This window comes from Eptatretus burgeri, chromosome 2, assembly GCF_056783735.1.
Source record: "Eptatretus burgeri isolate ZD-2024b chromosome 2, Ebu_testis_v1, whole genome shotgun sequence".
In the NCBI taxonomy this organism is placed as follows: domain Eukaryota; kingdom Metazoa; phylum Chordata; class Myxini; order Myxiniformes; family Myxinidae; genus Eptatretus; species Eptatretus burgeri.
In genome coordinates this window covers 145,013,386-145,036,513 of record NC_140962.1, presented here as the reverse complement: position 1 = coordinate 145,036,513, position 23,128 = coordinate 145,013,386, and the positions used below count along the sequence as shown (strand labels likewise).

The 23,128-nt window shown below is 42.2% G+C and overlaps 1 protein-coding gene across 2 annotated transcripts in view; it reads right to left on the bottom strand.

Moving 5' to 3' along the window:
- The window catches only part of LOC147033429 (E3 ubiquitin/ISG15 ligase TRIM25-like), a 76,624-nt gene that overhangs the window by 45,186 nt on the left and 8,310 nt on the right, over window positions 1-23,128 (bottom strand). For both annotated transcript variants that reach the window (XM_085871628.1, XM_085871629.1), the window contains exon 3: window positions 15,510-15,692. The gene's annotated coding sequence lies outside the window, so the exon portion shown is untranslated. The remainder of the gene's footprint in view (window positions 1-15,509; window positions 15,693-23,128) is intronic.

Genomic DNA, 23,128 nt, shown 5'->3' with positions numbered 1-23,128 from the left:
GTCTGTTTGTTTACCCTGTGCATCTTCCAATATGTCTCATTGTGGTGTCACACCAACACCCTTCTTAGCGGTCGGGGGTCGAATGTTGGGGTGGGGGCAGGTCAAAACTTTCAAATTGCGATAAAAACGCCATTTTAAGTCCGATTGACTTCCAAGTTATGATCATGACCAAACTCAGTGCTATAAAACTCATTAAACAGGATCACTATCGATTTATAATAACCAAATTGATTTCCAGGTTTTTGTTTTTTCAGAGGTCATGGAGATATGACAAAGTTATTCTGGCAATTCCTTGCTCAACGAGCAATTTCATCTGTCTGTTTGTGTACAGGATATCTCAAAAATTTGCAGCCAGATTTGGATGAAACTTGGTGGAAAGGTTGGGTATGTGATAAGGAAGAATTGATTCGATGTTGGTGAAGATCTGAATCCGGATCTGGATATTAGCATTATTTGATTTTTAAAGTGATTCTTCACCATTGAGAGATCAGGCCAAAAACAATATAGTCCTGTGAAGCATGATATTTCAAAAATGTATGGGGCCCGATATGTTCTCGTGGATCAGGCATTGTGTAGCGGATGTATGCGCTCTACCGAGTAACATTCTTGTATTAGTATAGATTTGTCTGCCCTTTTTCATGTCCGTCTATCTTTTGTCATGGGATTCTCCATTTTCGTCATCCTGTGCCTTCTTATAATAAGCTATTATTCTGTGAACACAAGTTATGTCTGGTGACCCACCATTGCAGATTTTGCACGTGAGAAACTATTTTTGCGCAACTTCAATGGTAAATCCCTGGGGTAAGTTGAAATTGGGAACGTTCTCTGAAAGAGACCAGCAAAATTAACAATTACGACTATTGGGCTGACAGATTATATTTGTATTAATGCACTGTTCCCGATTTTCCAGGAGTTTCAAGGACCTTGAGAAGTTTTCCAGGACTTTCTTGTCCTGGAAAAGGCTTTTTCGTTTTTCCAGGAATTTCAAGGACTGTGCACTCCCTGTCAATTGGCGTAAACCAACCCTGAAAGACCAGACAGAACAATGTCAACCACGCAATCAGCAGAGCTATCCTTCTATCTCCGAGTTTATCTTTGTATTCAACAAGATGATTCTGAAGCACCTTTTCATGGCAATGCTCCATGACTCATCCTTCACTCTTCCTCTTTTCACATCCTGATACTTTTCCACTTTGACCTTCACACCCTGAAAAAATGAGGTTCTGACTGGTCCTCATGCTTTGTATCACCTGAAAATATTGGCATCAGCATGAGGACCTTAGTGTGTGTGTGTGTGTGTGTGTGTGTGTGTGTGTGTGTGTGTGTGTGTGTGTGTGTGTGTGTGTGTGTGTGTGTGTGTGTGTGTGTGTGTGTGTGTGTGTGTGTGTGTTAGTAATGAGCCAATCACTCCCTCAAACATGGTAACTGGGTGGAACAGAAGTACCCACTTCTACTCCTGGTTAATGGTGCAAATGCACCTAGTTCTCATTGGCCTATAATCCAAGTTCTAACCTGGAAAGAGGTGGTACCTCATGCCATGGTGCTGTTTCGGCCATGGAAATGAACCCTCAAGCATTCAGAGACACATCGTAGTTCCCAGAATTCATCATTTCATTAATATGAGTGTCGAATAGACTTCCTATTCCTTGTCTAGAGGGATTGGAGATAAATGTGTTTTGCTGGTTGAGCTAAGTCTTTCCCTCTTAATCTAACTCTATCTTACTATCCAGTGTCTATCCAGTATGCCGTGCCCCCGACACCCCTTGCCCCGAACCTTTAATTCCCCTCACGTCCTCATGCTGTCTTTCAAACCCCGCACTCTAATTCCCCGTAATGCCTTCAGCCTTTATAGTTCAAACATTGCCACAGGTCAAATAACCCTTCATCACTTCCACCCCGTTCAATCCTCAAGTCCTTCTCTCACTTCTGTTCCCCCCTTGCTCACCATGGTTGCACTGATGTTCATACAGAGCCGGCATTGGCTTGGTAATCGCGATCATTCAGCACTTCCATCATGCTGTGTGGTCGATCGGTAAAGTGAGGCAGGTGCACCCCCCTCCCCCTCTGATCAGCGCATGCCCTACTATGTGTCTCTGAATGCTTGGGGTTCATATCCATGGCCGAAACAACGCCATCGCACCATGGCATGAGGTACTACCTCTTTCCAGGTTAGAGCTTGGATCATAGGCCAATGAGAACTAGGTGCATTTGCCCCATTAACCAGGAGTAAAAGTGGGTACTGGTCGATACGTAAAGTGCAGCAGGTGCGCTCCCCTCCCCCTCTGACGTCACACTGTGGCAGGGGAGGGCCAATCAAGGCAGATCGTGAGCGGGTGAGTGAATGTTCGAAAACGGTCATTCTGCCTCACCAGGTGGGCTGTAAAAGCCAGCTCAGGAGCACCATAAGCTGGTCGTTGTCATCAGGAGAGAACCGCTGCATTCAGAACCACTGCCTTCAGGACCACTGCCTTCAGGACCACTGCCTTGTTAGCCACACAGAGTTGCTTCAGACCCGAACCACTTCAGAGCTAACCTGCTGCTTTCAGTTGAACCGCTGCCTTCAGAGGCGAGCCACCTCAAAGCTGAACTGCTGTCTTCAGAGCTGAGCCGCTTTATAGCTGAGCCGATCCGCTTCAGAGCTGAACCGAGCCACGAACCAGGCCAAACTTCCTATCCATCAACCAAGAGTCACAAGAGTTGTGAGGGCGCCCCTGTCGGTCCGCCAACAGCTCATGGTTTGACATCAGGTGAGTTTCCCTGTTACCAGCCTGACCGGAGGAGATCAAGGGTGAAGGCGGCACGTGGTCTCCCAGCACGGCGGCTTCAGCAGCATGCATCAGCATGGCACCAACACACCACTTAATTTCCTGCCTTCCCATCCCTTTCCCCCACTCCAACTTTGGATCAGCGCATGCCCGTGTGTGCCCGTATGGTCAAAAAGAGGTCGCCAGCAAGCCTCAATCTTCCTCTCATTTTCTTTCCTCTGTTTTCACAGAATGAGTCTGATGGTGCCTCGTCTTATGTTTAGTCAAAGATAAGAATGTATAAGTGGGCTCCGTAAGCATTAAAGATAAGTACATTTCTTTGCTGCCTTTAATTGTGATTTTTTTGCTTGAGATCCGTGCTTGTGATTGTAAATTTGGCCTGAATAAATATTTCCTCGTTGTGCTTTACAAATAAATGTACTTACTTTTGAACTGTTAAACACTTCCAACTTGCTTGCTTTTGTCTCTTTCTTCCATTGGTCTGAATCAGTGTGTAAGCATAGATAGATGGGAAGTTTTACCCACCGATTGCTCATACCACTCCCCAACTTTCATCCATGGTTCACTCGGCCATGTGTATTAAATAGACGGATGAATGTTGAGGGTGCAGTTCTCCAATTGGTACCACCAAACCACCAGTTGATAATGCAGTATTATTGGACGCGAGGACCCTGCACGGTCTGGTGGTGTCAATCGGCATCCGTAGTTGATTAGCAACCCGCCAAACAGTGGAGTCATCTGTGGCTGGTGGCCTCAAGTCCAAAGGTCATGGAGTGCCTCCGAGTAACCCCCTCATGGTAACCCCTGACCCCAGTTACGTAACGGTATATTCAGATGTGTAACTTTCAGAGCACTCCTTCCATCTATATTAGATCACCATGGCTGTGTGAACGTTCCTCCCAAAGGAAGCAATTTCAAAACAAGGCGAATGCATGTTTGTGTGTTCTGATAACACATGAAGGAACAATTAAATGATTGTTTCTCCACTGTTCACACAAAAACACCTACAGTAATAGCATTACATTCCTGTGACACGAAAAATTTTTTTTATCAGAACTTGTTTTGAAGGTGTATTTTAGTACTCTGAGACAATTTAAAGAAAATGTGCTTGCATATATGTACGTCGCCAAATGGTGGGGAAATTCCACCACGGGACATTATTCAAAACAGCTGCCATTGGCAAACTGCATGTTCCAGATTTTGACTTCTTCCACGTATAGACTCGATCGAGGTATATTTTTGGGGTTTTTTTAGGCAGGCTGGATGCTGATCTCATTTTACGATGTTAAAAGTCTCTATTACTCTTGGAAATACAAAAATACAACTTATATTGGCATCTATTGGTAATTATCTATATTAATATTTTGGCACGCCCCTTTTTTTGTTACTGCATGAAATGAAACAAGCTTTGACATATATAGTAATGATATTATTGTCTTCCTTAAGAGGCCCCTCAAAATTTGTTTTGATGATTATCTATATTCATATCTATATTAATATTTCGGCACGCCCCTCTTTTTGTTCCACCATCATATTTTTGTACTGCATGAAATGAAACAAGCTTTGACATATATAGTAATGATATTATTGTCTTCCTTAAGAGGGCCCTCAAAATTCGTTTTGATGATTATGGTAGTTAAACAGTTCATGTTCATCCGACTTTTTATTATTCCTACTGCACTTCATTAGAACATAGATTGTGGATGGATGCGCAGATCCCAGGAGAACAACTATAGCTGTACAGAACAATTCATATTATCGATGGATAAAAATGATATTTAATTGATATTATAATAAATTGTTTATTTAAAATATCTTCAAATTTTGTGAGTTTTTAGTTTGTTGTGAAATATTAGGTCCTCGGGTCTCCGCATAGTGGCGTACAGGCTTAAGTCGTACTTCTGTTTACTACCGTAGAAAATCACAGAACCATCCGATTGACATGCTGTTAACAGTTTCAGAATCAGCTAAATTCTACAACATATGAATATGGAGACGAAACTGATCCGGCCAGCTAAAATCTACAAGATATGAATATGTACACGAAACTGATCCGGCATTTTGGATAATTTTAAAGTAGGGTGCCCTGTAATTTTAATGCGCTCTATGGATCCTCCGGAACTCACGAATGGTACACGTTGTGTAGTCACTAAACTACGTGGTAATGTCATCGAAGTGGAGCTACTGCGGGAGAGTCGAAGGGGAAAACCTGAATGATAATCAATGGATAAAAATGATATAATACATTGTTTAAAATACATTCATGCTATCTGTCTTTTACCATATGTTGCCAGTGACGCCCGTTGAAGACGGGCACCTTTACTAGTAAATTCATAAATCAAACTTGTTACACTGTATTGCAAAATACATACAGTACCAGCTAATTTTGCTTTAAACTATTCCAGAGTACCAAAATTCACCTTCAAAACAAGTTCTGCTGAAAATGTTTTCAGGATCATGGGAATGCCACCCCACTAATAGGCCAGGAGCGAGACAACATATCGGTACCATTCCGCCTGGTAAATTTCCCGAATGATTTTTTTTGAGAGATATGTATATGTACAAATTTAAAAAATGGGGGGGGGGCATGTTTTGGGAGTAGCTTAATGGTTGAATTAGATATGTTTCCATAGCAACCATATCACAATACATTGGACATAAAAATGGTATTCTATCAAAATGTCAATTTGTGAATTGAGATATTACTGCACGTATAAATATGTGATAATGCTTTACATAATGGAGGCATGCATTAACTCCTTTTCGAGGTATAGATGACAATCTAAGCGCAACTTGTAGTGCAGCCTCTGTTCAGTATGTCTGGATATATGGCACAATACTCCGCTTGACCTTAGCATTGTGAAACCAGTATAACTGTGTTTTTCTCAAATACTGTACCTACATATCCTGTAATTTGAATTGTGAAATATATATGAAATAAATTCCATCCTTATTCCATAGTGCTGCCTAATTGAGATATTATTCTCGAGTTAAAAACGGGGTGAGCATTTTCTTTTGGGGGGGCATTTTAATACTGTTGCAGCAGGGACTAAAAAAAAAAAGTCACTAAATTAAGGAATTAGCACAACCGGAAATATATCATAGGTTACTACTGTATATATCAAAATATGTTATTGGATCTCGTTTCAGAAAACCAATATTTTCAAGCTGGGAATTTAGTTTGGCTAAAAAAAAAAATTACTTAAAAATTAGATTTTTTGCAAAAAAAAAATAGTCAAAAGTACATTATAGTGCTAAAGTTAAAACGTGGTGAGCTTTATGTCTTTAAGGCTTTTAAGGCTGCTGAAGACCATATTCTTTCTTTAAATAAAATGATGAACATTTCTTTGCAGATGTGAAGACGCGATGATATCAACTGCAGGCCACATCCTTTTGGTATGGACTCAGAATTAGATATATACTCACGAAATGTAGTGGAAAAGAAGATTCTACAAGAGTGTATCATTTGTAAGGAGCAGGGATCGAGCGATGAGTTTTGTAAACCAAAGGATGAGGAATGAGGAATCATGAGAAAAACTTTTGGATGCAGCAGTACTTCAGCAATGTGATCAGATGCTTAAATATGAAAATTATAAGGATGTTCCAGACATTTATTATCACTCAGAATGCAGAAAGAAGTTCTGCCACAAGAAAACTTTGGCACGTCTGAAGAAAGAACAAGACCCTTCGTGGTCAACAGCTGATGGAAATAATAAATCGTCACGAAGAAGTAGTGGAGAAAAGGGAGAATCTTCCAGCAGAGTGTATGCTAAAGTTTGTATTTTTTGTGACAAGATTGGCAAATATATCAAAGGGACCACTACCAGAGAGCCATTAAGTCAAGCAGTTGATCTAAGGTCTGATACAACGATCAGAGAAGTAGTCAGAAAGAAGGGTGACATGAAGATCATATCTTTCGAAGACACGAAGAAGTAGCCAGATCGTAGAATTAATGAAGATTCTTAATAGGGTTGGACATGGTATTTCGTATACACAGCTGGAAGAAATAGACCCAGCTCTTTGCCTTCAGAAACTGGCAACTACAGATGAAGAGGATATAGCTCTACCTGGTGACATTCTGCCGTGCATTCCGACGACTTTGGTGTTTGACAATATAGACAGACTGGAAGAAACTCTCAGTGGAGCAGGTACCTTATACAGAGTTAATGGAATAATTGTCCAGCCAGAAGTTCCAAATGTCCAACAACCAAAGGAGCGCTCACCTGCTGAGAAGGTACAAGCACATAGTATAACTTCCTCACCGTCAGTCCTCCTGCCATACATTGGAAGAAAAAAAAAAAAAAAAAAGACTAAAAGAATCTATGAAGCTTGACTATAATGAAGAACTAGAAATGGCAAGAATTAAAAAAAGTAAAATAAATAAAAATCAGGTGTGGAGCCTACTCAGACAAACAGATGTTAAAATCCAGGAAATATGCTGTTGGACCAGTTTTATCTAATCCAAACACATGATCGTGCACGAGGCACCGCTACGATTGATTTGGAACGGGGTTTTACACCTGGCTCGCAGATCAACATGGAAAAGACATGCCAAAGCTCAATGATACATTTGTTGAAATGGAAAAGCTCCACAGCAATGTCGCACAAGAACAGCTTGATGATATACTTAGTAACAGATATTGTGTTTGTATCTTCAAACTGTTTCACATGTAGTACCTAGACATGTCCTGAGGCACGAACGTGGAGAACTTTCAGCATTTTGGATGAGTTGCATCGATATGGTTGACGTTCTTGGACCGATTCGAGCTTCAAGAGAGGGCAACTTTATTCTTCACTTGGCCATGATACGAGCTATGACACCATGGTGTTTTGCATATGACAGGCTGAATTATGCAAAACATCAACTGGGTGCGGTATTTTGTTCTTCCGCTCTACTAATCTTGTATTTTACTTTTGACGATGAAAAATACATTAAACTGCCAACATTGAGTTATTTGTCTTTGAAGCCAATGGTGCTTGAATGTTAACAAGACATTATTTGCGATTTAAATTATTTTTAAATTTTTTTTTATATCATTTATTTTTAGTGTATATATTTTTTAATTATTTTCAAATATCAAGCTCTTAAATGTGCCTACATTTTAGGAAACATGTACAGAATATGTAAAGCTACTCTATAAATAATGACATACAGTATTTAATTTAAGCCTGGTGTTGGCTTCGTGGTTCGGGTGGCGGCTCGGGATCCCAAGGTCCTGAGTTCAAGCCCCGTTGGCTGCTGAATTAACACCAGGGGGTTGACTCAGCCTGTCATCCTTCCGAGGTCGGCGAAATGAGTACCAGTGTACTGGTCCCGGTGTATGCCCCGGTTAGAATAGGTGTACCATATCCCTGTGTGTCGTAAGAGGCGACCAGGGTTGGCGTCAGGAAGGGCATCCAGCCATAAAACATTTCCTCAAGAAAAAGCCAACCCCTGCACAGCAGGGAAAAATGGCTGTAAAAACGGTCATTTTTTATTTTATACAGTATTTAATTTCAATAGCCACAAGTTTTTCTGCAGAAGGCTAATGTAAGTAAATAATTGTATTTTAAAAAACAAATGATTTTTTATATCATTTATTTTTAGTGTATGGCCATAATATGTATGCTTTAGAGCATAATATGCTCTTATATAATAGGCAGCAATAATACCATGTCTGCATGTATCTATATTATAAAGTAAGAGTGTCTGTCTGTCTGTCTGTCTGTCCATCTCCAAACTTCTCCCTCATTTTTGGGGTTAGCCCCGCCAAACCTGTGGAATGTTTTGGGGTCCCAGTAGGTGTCCGAAGGTGGGTGAAAGGTTTCATAAATACCTCACTGCAATTGTGATTTTCACTTTCGATCCATACGAAGCTTGATTCATGGACCAAGTTGTGAAGTTTTCTTGTTCTCAAAGTTTTGCTCCCAGGGCTCTTTTGAGGATCGTCACCGAGCCCCAGACAGCTTGCAACTGCAGTTATTTTGTAGTAATATTCCCAGGAATGATTTTTAAGATCTCTGTAAGGTTCTTCTTCATCATTCCTGTTGCTCCAATAATCACTGGTGCAATTTTGGCTCTCTTCAGCTTCCATAACCTTTTCACTTCATTTTTGAGATCTTGGTATTTGGCCATTTTCTTAATTTCTGCGTTGTTCAAGCCAAAATCGATGGGTACAGACACCTCGATTAACAATGCCTTCTTTTCCTTTTTGTACGCATTGGCAATGTTTACATGATTTTTATGGAACTGGGACATTGAGAATTTTGCAGATGTGCCATGAGATTATTCTACACACCGTGTTGTGCCGTTTTGTGCGCAGCTGCTCTGACATGACTTTTTTACATCCCGACAGGAGGTGCCTCGTATTTTATGTTTCTACTTTGCAGAAGCAACACTTGCCCAGTTGACTCAGTCCTGACATTTTCTTAAAGCCACTGGTGAAGTGTCCGTGGTCTTGGGAATTTTTAATGATTTGTTCTCCATCCCAGTTGAACAGACGTCTTCTTGGCTATTCCAAAGAGCCTTCTTCGTCTATTCCCAATCTGTCCAACATTTTTTGGGGGGGGATTTTCCGACTCTTTTGTCGTTCTCCCTGTTGTTGGTATGTATTTGTTCATATTTCTGTTTATATATTGATTTTGTATTTTTTGCAATGTTTGGGGCTGAGTTTATAGCCAGGTGTTGGCTTCGTGGTTCGGGTGGCTGGATTGGGATCCTAAGGTCCTGAGTAAAAGCCCCGTTGGCCACTGAATTAACACCAGGGGGTTGATTCAGCCTGTCATCCTTCCGAGGTCGACAAAATGAGTACCAGTGTACTGGTCCCGGTGTATGCCCTGGTTGGAATAGGTGTACCATATCCCTGTGTATCGTAAGAGGCGACCAGGGTTGGCATCAGGAAGGGCATCCAGCCATAAAACATTGCCTCAAGAAAAAGCCAACCCCTGCACAGCAGGGAAAAATGGCTGTAAAAACGGTCATTTTTTATTTTATACAGTATTTAATTTCAATAGCCACAAGTTTTTCTGCAGAAGGCTAATATAAGTAAATAATTGTATTTTAAAAAACAAATGATTTTTTTATATCATTTATTTTTAGTGTATATATTTTTTAAATATCAAGCTCTTAAATGCTCCTACATTTTTGGAAACATGTACAGAATATGTAAAGCTACTCTATAAATAATGATATACAGCATTTAATTTCAATAGCCACAAGTTTTTCTGCGGAAGGCTAATGTAAGTAAATAATTGTATTTAAAAAAACAAATGACGGTTACCATATAAACCATGGTGGTTCTATCACGAAGCAACTCATTAGGGATGTCCCCCTCCCCTCGCCCCCGAATGCAATAACACCAGGAAACATGCACCGCAAACTAAAATGCATTCCTTGAATTTGCCAGGCCAAGTGGTACCAATGACCAATTTGCCAGCTAATACCTTATGGCCTATAAGACAAAAATACACAGGTAGTTTGCAATCCAAAATATTACAAATAAATACCAACCACAATGCAAATATGAATAACCAGGAAAAAAACGAGTCTAATAATATTTTTTATAAAGCATTGCAGTGAAGTCTGATCCAAATAATTTTAAAGCAATATATGTATTTGTATATTGTAATCAGTAAAAAAGTGTGGTAGATAAAAACATTAGAAAGGAAATAACTTGCACCAAAAACTTTAACATTTTCACGCTCACGCTGATGCTGACGCTCACGCTCATGCCGGGGGTATCGCTATCGCTCTCTGTTCTTCGAACAGGCGAGCTAAAAACTGAATGGTACACTGATGCACATGCAGGGGGTTCCAAAAAAAAATAAAAAATGTATACACAGTTTGAATGTTAACAAGACATTAAAAAATGTGGATAGAAATGTGATAATTTATACTATGGTGTGATCATTCCAGTAGATGGTGTTAGTGTTGTGTCATATACATCGGCACATTGAATTATAGGCACAAATTCAAAATGGCGGAATCACATCTGATGTTTGAGCAACGTAATTTCATTTTGAAGTGTTATTGTAAAATAGAGACTGTAAGAATGTTAAAGATTTGTCGTACCACTTTCTAACTCGTACAACAAAACAGGACTTCACCAGCCAGAAGGCTCAATTGTCAGGGATGCTACACATGTATAATCCAAGGAACTGCACTCCACCTCTCACCATTGTGTTTTGGGCGGTGGAAACTGTCTATACGGAGCAGTGTCACAAGATTTTGGGGAACACACAGGATTGCCATATTATTGTACATTTTAAAAGAGACAATGAGATGATAAAAATGCAACATGCGACTTTAATCACCTCAAGGACCTCCATTCAATTCAACGTCTTTCATCAAGAAGAACCAGGATGGTTTGTCCCATTAAAATTCCAAATGTGATGGATCAGATACTTGGAACAATAACCATTTGAATGTTTCAACTTGTCTGATGCATGACAGTTCAAAAGATTACTTCAACATGAGGACTATGTCTTCAGGAGACACAAAAGAAGAAATACATTTTGTTAACACCATCCTTAGATCATGGTATCAAGGAACAGTGAAAGGGCAGAGCAGGTGAAGACTTTCAAGATCAAGTCCAGTATTTATTTTAAGTCAGTTTGCAGAAAAGCTCACCATGAGGGAGAGTTCTGTGTTAAACCTCTTTTTTGTCTACAAATTCTAGACTCACACAAAGTAATGATTCCAATATGGTGGAGGAAGTGAAGGAAGTGGAGGTAGGACACCATTTGAGGAGAAGTCACCATAACAGTATGTGCAACGATACTGTTGAGAGTTGTAGTTCAGGAAAGTAGAGTAAGGATGTTGGATTTCAGGAAGGCAAACTTTCAGGGTACGAGGAAAGAGCTGGGTGCTGTAGATTTGGAGAAGAAAACTAGAGGTCAATCAGAAAAAAACGAAATGGGCAACCTTCAATGAGTAAATGTGGAGGGTGTAGAGTAAGTCTAATCCAAAGGTGGAAAGAGACAGACCATGGTGGTGGAACAGCGAGTGAAAGAATGATAAGCAGAAGGCATTTATTATGTATAAAACAACAGGACTGGAGTCAGACTCGTTTCAATACAGGATGAAACAGAGGTTCGTTGAGACAATAACGAGGGAAACCAAAAGAGAATATGAAAAGGATATGGCCAATGTTAAACATAATAACAAGGCATTCTTTGCTGACATAAGAGGTAAAGAAAAATTTAAGAGAAGTGTGGGTGCTTTATTTAATAGCACAGGGAGATTGGTGAGTGATGAAAATGACACTGCAGGCTCATTAAAGATATTTTGCTGCAACCTTTACACAAGAACAGTCAGGAGAATTACCAATAGATGCGGATATCTATCTCGGGGGTGAGCAATTGCTTTTAGAGGAGATCCAAGTAAGAGTTGATGATCTGAAGAAGCAGAATCAAAATCCAAGAGAAGATAAAGCTTCAGGGTGGGATAATAATCATCCAAGAGTATTGAGGGAGGTGGCAGAGTAGATAAGCGTGGTGTTAGCGGATATCTTTAACAGCTCGTTGGAGTCAGGAAAGGTATCAGAGGATTGGAGAGTACCAAATGTCACACTTTTTAATGAAGGATCCAGCAAAGAGTTGGGGACTAATTCCTTCAACTTCAGTTGTGGGGAAGGTGTTGGAGACGTTACCGTAAGGAACAGACAGGGAACCATTTGAATAAGTTCAAACTAATTAGAGGTAATCAGCAAGTCCTTTGTGCTTCCAGTCTTGCTCTATGGTTGTGAGACTTGGACTCTGACCAAGGATCTGAGATGGAGACTTAACTCCTTTGGTACCAGGTCTCTTTGGAGTTCCTTGGCTATCGCTGTTCAGACTTTGTGTTCAACGAGTGATTGCGGAGAGAGACCGAAATGAGATTTGTTACTTGTATAGTCCATGAGTATCAGCTGCGGCTGTATCACATGTGGCTCATTTTCGTGATGTTGATCCTGCTCACAAATGCCTGGTGTTGGCTTAATGGTTAGTGTGGTGGGCTTGGAATCCTAGGATCCTGAGTTCAAATCCTGCTTAGCTGTTGAATTTATACCAGGTGGGGTTGACTCTGCCTGTCATCCATCCGAGGTTGACAAAATGAGTGCCAGCTTGCTGGTATCCTGTGTCAGAGCGGCGACCCATCCAGGATTGTTCCCAATAGCCAAGGACACTGCTTCGGCAGCACCAATGCTCTGTATCGAGTATGGTCCCAATGGATGGATGGATTCTGCTCACCAGATTCTCTCATGGAGGGAGCCTCGTGGGTGGAGGAGGCCAATGGGCTGACCATGTGCCTCATGGTCGCAGCAGGTTGATCAGCATCTCAAGGAGATGGGGATGGGCCAGGCATCTACCTAGGGGTGGCCAAAGGCCCCATGAGTACTGGCAGAAATGGGACGCAGCAACGTGCTACTCTGGCACTTGCTCCCATAACTGATCTGACTTGATTATTCATAATACACAACGATTTGGATAATGGGTGAAAAAGTCGTCTTTCCTCTTTTGTCGGTGACACCAAGTTGGAGGTAATCAAATGTAAAACCAAATACTGCATTGAAGTCATCAGAAGGAATGTGAATAAGCGATGAACAAAGATGGAGTCATCAGTGGGACCCTGGATCGGATTCGAGTTTCAACCGCTACTTCACAACCCGGATAAAGGTAGATGAGCTGATGGCAGAGATGGGGGTGATCAGATCCAGGAATGTCGACATCCTTTCATAGATTTGGCAAAAGATTTGTAGAAGCAGTTAAACAGAAGGAAATGTATGGTGCTGTGGTTTGTTCAGAACAATGAAAATGGAGATTGCATCATGCAAGGAGTCTTGGAGCATGCAACACAGGAGAAGGATGTAGGGGTTGTAATAGATGGGGGGGGGGATGCGGGAGGGGTTTGGGGTGGGGATGAAAGCAGACAGTGCAGTGCCAGGCAGCTTTCAGTAAAACTAATGGTGTTTTGGGTTTTATTAGTTGGTGTACAAATTATATTATGTCTCTAAAGAGGTAGCATTAACACTGTACAGTTATTTAGTGAGGCTTCTTCCAGAATATCGTGTTCAGTTTTGGTCAACACACCCGAGGAAGGACATAGCTGCCAAAGAGAGGGTTCAGTGTTGAGCAGCTCGATTGTTTCCGGGGATATCTCGACTCAGCTACAGAGCAACTGACAGAGACAGAACTTTCTACTATTACAAGGAGATGTTCAAGATAATGAAGAGAATAAAGAGAAGTAGTGTGGAAGAGTTGTCTGCAGTATTGACAGTGACAGGACCAGGGGTCACAACTTGAGTGTGGAGAGGAAAGTTAACACTACGCCATTCTTCTTCTTCTTTGGTGTGGCAGCTTGGCTGCCAGGTAGCTATCATTTTGTTGGGGCACGGCTGTGCCGCTGATGCTGTGCCTCCCTACCAGGATACTGGTACTCATTTCACCAACCTCAGAAGGATGACAGGCTGAGTCAACCCCACCTAGTGTTAATTCAGCGGAAAACGGAGCTCAAACTCAGGACCCCGAGATCCCAAACCAGCCACCTGAACCACTAAGCCAAAACGGGGCTTGCAATGACATTAAGATAGAGATATTTCACGCAGCAAGGGGTTAATGAATGGAATGGTCTCCTTAAAAAATGATGGTGATGGCAGAGTACATGGGTGTGAACTACAATTGGATAGATACCGAGAAACAGTGGGGATAGCGTGGTAGAGAGGTAGCCAGAGATACATGGACATTGGCACGATTGTGCAGGTTTGATGGGCCTCATCACCTCCTCCTGTGTTCCTTGTGTTAGTCATTGTGTAATCCTCACATACAATTTGAGTGAAGTAGACATTTGGCATAAAGAGCGAGTTATAAATCAACTTTATGAACCAACGAGAAAGAAGTGACAAAAATATAAAAATAGTAAACACAAACAAGGAAAACCAGAAAAACCTGCTGCTTCACTCAAACAGTTTAACTAAACCGTTCCACACACTCACACACCCCAAACATTTTTCCCCAACAAAGTATGAACCGTCTTGTGCCATGAAACAGCTTGTTCATCAATTCGGACACAGGTTCACACCCACGGAAGATTTCCCACGAGTCATCAATTAATTTCTTAATACACTAGGAAAAAAAAGAAAAAAAAGAAGACATTTCTTTTTAAAAGGCTCTGAAAAAAAAAAAGAAATCTTTAAAAAGGAAAACTTTTTTGACTGTTTCTCATTCCTCTGCCTGGTTAAATGATGTTGGTAAAACTGATATAGAGCAAAACCATCACGAGGCGACTATTCAGGGACAAAACAACACAAGTACAAGCAAAGGGTTGGAACAAGACTTCAGTACGAGCAATATTTATCACACACACACACACACACACACACACACACCTGGAAATAGAAAAGGTAATGAACGGCTCATTTTATGACTATCGGTCTCCTTGGTCTTCCTGTCTGAAGACCCCACTAAGAATGATGGGAATTCTTGTGTTCAAATCACCTGATCATTTTGTCCAGCATTCTTCAATTAAAATTTCACTGATTATTATCTTAATTGATCTCGTCTTGTACATAATATCTGCAACAACCTCCTTTTCTCGCTCACCACATTGTATCATAAATTTAAAGGACATATTACAACCCATTTAAAACCTGAAGGGCCACAATTAATTAATATATCTCTCCTCCTGTGTTACACAAACAAACATGGTTTTCAACATTTCAAATTAAAAAAAATAAAAAAAATTTATTTTATTTTACAATTCAGTAACAGAAGCATCTTTCCATTTACCTGTCGTGATGAAGCTGCTTTCAAACTGCACGACGATCAGGTGTGCGTTTCACTTCCAATCAGCTTGCTATCGCATGCCAAGCCAGCCGTTCCTTATCAGCCGTTTCGCTGGAGTGCTTGCTTGAGTGCTAAACACCCTTGGCGAGTGGTCAATAAGCTGATTTGAAATGGAACACTCCATATCTATATATATGAAGCAAAGCAAGTACGTCAATTTCGTGACATCACATAGGAATGCATTGACGTCATTTACTTAAAGTAGCGATTTGATTTTATCGGGGTTCTCAAGTCCAACACAAACTCTCAGCCACTTTGTGCTACAATATACAGCTGATAAAAGAAAAAAAAAATGTAAAAGGATGTCGGGTTGTTCCTCCAAAAAGTATGTAAACAAGGGTCACCATTGAGAGATAGGGTCAAAAACGATATATAGCAAGATATCTCAAAAATGCATTGGGCCCGAAAGGTTCTCGTGGATCAGGCATTGCGTGGCGGAGGTATGCCCTTTACCGAGTGCCCTTCTTGTTTATGTTTTCATCACTAGATGTTGGAACATTGCTGCGGGGGATTTGCTTCCATTCAGCCAAAAGAGCACGAGTGAGGTCGGGTACTGATGTTGGGCTGATGAGGTCTTGCTCACAGTCGACGTTCCAATTCATCTCAAAGGTGTTCGATGAGGTTGAGGTGAGGGCTCTGTGCAGGCCAGTCAAGTTCTTCCACACCGATCTCAACAAACCATTTCTGTATGGATCTCACACCTGAACCATGAAAAACAGCCCCAGACCATTATTCCTCCTCCACCAAACTTTACAGTTGTCACTGTGCATTCGGGCAGGTAGCGTTCTCCTGGCATCCACCAAACCCAGATTGGTCCGTCGGACTGCCAGACGGTGAAGCGTGATTCATCACTCCAGAGAACGCGTTTCCACAGCTCCAGAGTCCAATGTCGGTGAGCTTTACACCACTTCAGCCGACACTTGGCATTGCGCGTGGTGATCTTTGGCTTGTGTGCGGCTGCTCGACAATGGAAACCCATTTCATGAAACTCTGGACGGACAGTGCTTGTGTTGACGTTGCTTCCAGAGTCAGTTTGGAACTCGGTAGTGAGTGTTGCATCTGAAGGCAGACGATTTTTCCACGCTACGTGCTTCAACACTCGGTGGTCCCGTTCTGTGAGCTTGTGCGGCCTACCGCTTCGCGGCTGAGCTGTTGTTGCTCCTAGACGTTTCCACTTCACAACTAAAAGGGCACTCGGTAGAGCGCATACCTCTGCCCCATGAGAATATATTAGGCCCAATACATTTTTGAAACATCATGCTGTATGTATATCGTTTTTGGCCCCATTTCTCAATCGTGAAGAATCACTTAAAATATTAAATAACGCTCGTTCCCAGATCTTCACCAAAATCGAATCACTTCATCCTTGCCACACACACAACCTGTCCACCAAGTTTTATCCGAATCTGTCAACAACTTCTTGAGATGCGCAACATATCGGTTTCACCGCTATCTCTCAATGGTGAAGAATCACTTCAAAAATTATCAGATCCGAATTTGGATCTTCACCAAAATTGAATCAATTCTTCGTCACACACCTAACATGTCTACCAAGTTTCGTCAGGATCCATCCACAACTTTTTGAGATATCGTGCTTTCTATCGTTTTTGACCCGATCTCTCAATGGTGAAGAATCTCTTTAAAATTCTCGTTGTCAGATCCGGATCTTCACCAAAATCTAATCAGTTCATCCTCGTCACACACCCAAGCGGTCCACAAAATTTCATCCGGATCAGTCGACAACTTTTTGAGATATCCTGCACACAGACAAACAGACAGAAAGGGGTGAAAACATAACCACCTTCACTTTCGATGGTGGAGGTAATAACATCACTTACAGCTAGCTGACCGGAGCAGCTCTATCAGGGCAGAAATTTGATGAACTGACTTATTGGAAAGGTGGCATCCTATGATGGTGCCACGTTGAAAGTCACTGAGCTCTTCCGTACGGCCCATTAGACTGCCAATGTTTGTGTATGGAGATTACAAGGCTGTGTGCTTGATATTATACACCTGTCAGCAAAGGGTGTGGCTGAAATAGCCGAATTCACTAATTAGAAGGGTGGTCCGTTTACTTTTGGTCATGTAGTGTATACTGTACTTATTACCGAGTGCAGGGTAGTGGTCCTCGGATGTCCATAGCCATCTCCCCCCCCCCCCCTTTTTAGCAGTATAGGCATCGCATGCTCGACACCAGTCCTGCATATCACACCCCATATTAACCCAATAAAACCTCTGACGGATCAAAGATGTTGTCTTTGTCATGCCCAAATGTCCACTGGGGTGTGTAACGTGCACTTGCTAAAAAAAAAAGTCATTTTAATTTTTCTGTGACTATTCCCAGACAATAAGTTTTCTCAGAGGGAATGTCTACCCATTTGCAATTCATGTTGTTTCCTTTCAATTCCAAAACCTTCCATCGAGCCAATTATGCCTCCGTCTGCACAATGAGAAGCAATTTCCTCCCCACGAGGTCTGTTACCCACTCGCACACCAGGCCCAGCATGGAAACCTCCATCTGGGCCATGCTCCATTCCAAAGTACCAAATTTGTCCGCTGCAGTTAGTGCCGATGTTGGTTGCACCACCCGCGCTGCGCACGAGTGCATCAGCGTTCCCATAAGCCTTCCCGACACGATGGGCCACGTTAAAATCGTACTGCTCCAACTTCTTCAACCGACTAGCAATTTCACCCTCGGGTTCCTTGAACCATAAGTGCCATTCAAAGGAGTCGTCGTCCGTTCCGACCCCAATTTTTTCCCTGTACAAATACGAGTGGAAGTGGGTCAACGCAGACAGCATAGCCAATAACTTTATGAGGCCTATGCATGGTCCAGCTATAATACACGATCACTCCTTCCAAGCCCTCCTGTGCTTTGAAGAAAACCGCTCCCAATCCCTCTTGGTTTATATCCGTGTGCAGTGTATAAGGCCAGTCTTGTATGGTGGGCTTAAATGGGTGCAGATGTCAACACCCCATTAATTTAACGAAGGCATCATGGCAGTCCTTTGTCCAATTAAACCGTCCCTTTCTCCGAAAGTCGTTGGAGAGGCATGGCAATCTCTGAAAACTTTGCCACAAAATGCCACTAGTAGGAGCAGAGTCCCAAAAATCCATGCACCACTTTAATTTTATGAGGTACGGGCTACTCCTCTACTGCTCTCAGTGTGGATCTGACGTTTTGCCCAGCCCATGTGTCCAATATTCTTGGAGGGCAAGGAGAAGAGATCTAAATTGCGGTTGATTCGTTTGTGAAAGGCCTTCTGCTGGGCCACCTCTAAATCTACATTACTACAATGGACCATCTCACAAATTGGATCGGGCCAATTCCTACTAGACTCGACACTCCCCACCCAATGGCAGGTCTTCCGACCCCACTTGCAGGAAACCCCAGCCCACTTAGTTTTACACCCGCTGGCAGCTACAAAATCCAACCCTATTAGGCATCCAAGCTTGTACTCAATTTTAATGGGCATAATTTCAGTGAGGAAAGCACACCGTATGATGGGAGCCGTTGCTCCACAAGCTAGCTGCAAACTATGGTCTTGGTGGATGTTATCCAAGCTGTTCACACTCGGATCCAGGACCAAAGGGCTGATTGTGTTGCTTGCGCATGGGTCCACTACGGTGTCTTCCCTTAATTATGCCTTCCATTTTACATCGAATTGTCAAACCACCAGTTCCAATTTGTCCACAAAAGACTATTTGTCAGGATCTTGAAGGCTCTTTTCCATCTACCAATGATGATGCAGCTTTGTATGCTCGGCAATTACTGGTTTATATGTTTCTGGAGGGGTGTGGCGTCAGTGGCCAGCTATTCCAGGCACACTGGTAGGAGTTGATGATCCGATGGGTTGTGCTCTCTTGAGGAGTTGATGATTCAAGACCTGCAGCCTCTTTCTTTATGACCCAACCGGTCACAGTTTCACCATCTCACCTGGTAAGGTGCACAACTAATAAATTACAAATCTCCCCCCCACCACCCACCCCAACGAGCCTAATTGGTGTACCTGTTAATGTCCTATCAGTTTGCACCATCGGAGCCACCTGCCATAGTTCCATTCCCACTAGCCCCTTGTCAATAATATCCTGTCTCTGGCTGCCCATGACCATTTTCCCAGGCCCATTGTATACCGCTGGTCCCACCTATCATACCGAGATCAGCGGAGGCTCGATCCCCCACGGTTCACTACGTCCCAACGAGCTCTGGTGTCAGATACTTCACAAAGGGTGGCCGGGAGCCACACTGACAGGGGAGCCCATAGGTACGGGTCCAGCATGGCCTGTATACACTCTCCTGGGTGTGTGCTGCCATGTCCGAATGCAAGATCCTCACCAAGTGTTGAATGTCATGCGACAATTCCCTTATCGATTCATCAGGCTTCCGTTTTCTCACCGCGAGCTGAGGTTTAACAAGCTCACTTTGCTGCTCGATACCAAATCGGCTTTTTAGGGCTGAAACGAGGATCAAGGACGGCTGGGCCTTCAGACATGGTCGTCAAGACCGACGCCGTGCAATTCTGTCACCAAAAGTGCAACGCCTTACTCCTGGCCCCAGCTGTTTCCATGCGCCACAGCAGAACTGCATGAGGAACGCTGCCAGGTTGCTTTTACCCTCATATGGCACCATAGGAATCTGTCCTGGAACCCTGAAGCACGAGCCTCAAACGCCGGTCCTCGTGGAGCCATCATGAAGCTCGTACCCCCACCCCCTCTGAGGGGGGAGGATACCACCCGTCAGTCAGACTAGCTACCGTGCCGGCAATTCACCCACTCCCTCTCCTCTTTTTGTTTGTTCATTCCCTTGGTACTTATCCCCCTGTCGATTCAACTTGGCTCTTCAGTGAGCCTCGCTCCTGTAAATAAAGAAATAGAAATCATCTCGATAACCGACAAGTGAATTTAAATGGTTTATTTGAACCATATCATCTTGAAATTTCTTCAAAATTAACTTAAAGGCATAAAGATGTACAAAGAACATATTTGGCAAAATAAAGGAATATCTAGTACTTATTTTCACACCCATCAGATCATCATCAAAAAACAATTATTCAACAATGAAAATAACAAACAGAAACCAGTCTTGTGTCCTACATTTACAATATTTGACACAAATATGTAAGTTTCTCCTTTTCAGTGAATCTCCACTGTTAGTAGTAAATTATATGGAAGAAATGGAGTAAATAGGTCATTCGTGAGTCATATACTTCCCTTACCACGCTCAGAAAACCTTGAAAGACAAAGATATTATTGTCGTGTTCAGCGCTGAATGACATCGGCCACTGAATGGATGGACCGAACAGCTTTTAGCTCCCTTGGACTGCGTCAATTAATAACAGTGTTGCGCACACGGGAATCGCAGAAACACACGAGAACCTTCATCTAATTTAAGGCGTTTATTTCCCAACAAATAAATAACCAGGGCATGATGATCCGGATCTGGATCTTCACCAAAATCGAATAATTTCTTCCTTGTTACATTCTCAACCTCTCCACCAAGTTTCGTCCAAATCAGTCACACAACTTTTTGAGAAATTGTGCGATATATTGTTTTAGCCCTGTCACTCCAATAGTGACGAATCACTTAAAAACAAATTATCGGATCCAGATTCGGATATTCACTAAAATCAAATAAATTCTTCCTTGTCACATGTCAAACCTGCCCACCAAATTGTCCGAATCCATCCACGTTTTGAGATATTTTGTGCACAAACAAAGAAACAGAGACAGACAGATAGGGGTGATAACATAATCTCCATCCATCTTCGGTGGGTGGAGGTAATAATTATGAAGCATGTTCACTTCCTGAATAATAATTAATTAAGGCAATAACGTTTCAAGTTTGATCGATGCAGCCATTATGCCTTTCAGCACACATTTTGGCTGCTTGGTGTGGCTGTACAGACTTATGTCTCAGCCTACGAAGGGTCTATGTAATTTTCTGTGACCTTTGGTAATTTTCAGTGACTGTCATTGTTTGGCATATTTTTGTTACAGCCAGCCATTTTGCTTACCCAAAGAGGCTGTAGGGCCTCGGCTGTTTGACAGGGGTGACTGATGGCACTCAGAGTAGTCGTGCCAAGAAGGTATATTGCCAGGGTTGTGCGTCTGCCCGCTTGCTTTCTCCTCACTGGTTTGCTTCATAGCGTGCTGTCGCTCGGGATCGCTCACAGGGGGAAGCATGCGCAACAAAACCTCGGATCTCTCATTGCTTGTAATCTCCATTTGCGAGTTTCAGAAGGTGAAATAAAGTTCTCCCAGAACTCAAAATCTCCACCTCCTTCTTCGGTAAAGGATCATTATTCATGAACCGAACTGTGAAACTTCATTCTCAAGAGTCTCGTTCCAAAATCTTCACTGAACCTCCGACAACCTCCACTTGCAGCCCGTTAGTAGTGATAGTCCCCGGAATGCTTAAGTACTCAGTAAGGGTTTTCTGAATTATTCTTGTTGCTCCGACTATCACTGGTACAATTTCAGGTTTCTTCAATATCCAAATCCTTTTGACCTCATTTTTCAGATCATGGTATTTGGTAATTTTCCTGATTTCTGTCGCATTTAATCCAAAGTCATTGGGAACTGAAACCTCGATCAACAATGTTGACTTTTCCTTATTGCATTTGAGCATTATCTCTGGATGCAATGATTTGTTTGCAATTTCCACACTTGACGGGATCATCTTGTCAGGCGTGAGCATTATATGTTCATTTTCAAGGATCGGATTTGGTTTGTGTTTCCATGATTGTTTTGGGACAGGAGTGTTGAAATGTTTACAGATGTGCCAGTGGATTACTCTGCAGACTCTGCAGACAGATTAAATCTGTCATGTATTTTTGTGCACAGCTGTTCTGACATGAGTTTTTTTTTTTTAACATCCGAAATGAGGTAGCTGGTACTTTGTTTCTTCCCGCCAAAACCTGCATTTGTTTGATTGGCTCAATCCTGCCATTTTCTTCAAGGCATTAGTGTAGTGTCCTTGATCTTGGGCATTCATGATGACTCATTTTCCATCCCAATTAATTTGACCTCTTCTTAGCCTTTCCAAAGAGTCTTCCTTGTCGATCCCTGTCCTGTTAAGTTCATTTTAAAATCTTCCTGCTCTTTTGTCGTTCTCCCATTTGTCAGAGTATATCTGCTGATATTTCTTTCCCCGCCGTTGCAATCGCCGGGGCAGTGTTTGTTTCTGTTTCGCTTTCCTGTGTGATATCCATTATTTTCACCTGTTTTTGGAAGTTTTTTTTGTGAAAATGATTAAGGATCCCTTTTCTAGTCTGTTGTTTTTATCTTTCTTTGTCGATGAGCCTTCCTTGTTATCTCCATTTGCGGGTTTCAGAAGGTGGGTGTAAGTTCACCCAGAACTCAAAATCTCAAAAAAGAGGAAGTGTAGTGTTCCTTGGTCTTGGGCATTTTTTTTTTCTTGCTCCTGTACAAATCCCTTTCGATAGTCTGTTGAGCTTTTCACATACTCCGCTAGTCCTTCACACACAGGACTTTATCTCATTGGTTTGGAAGGGGGAACACCAACAGCAGGGCCGAGGGAGAAAATAAAGACAGGCAACAAG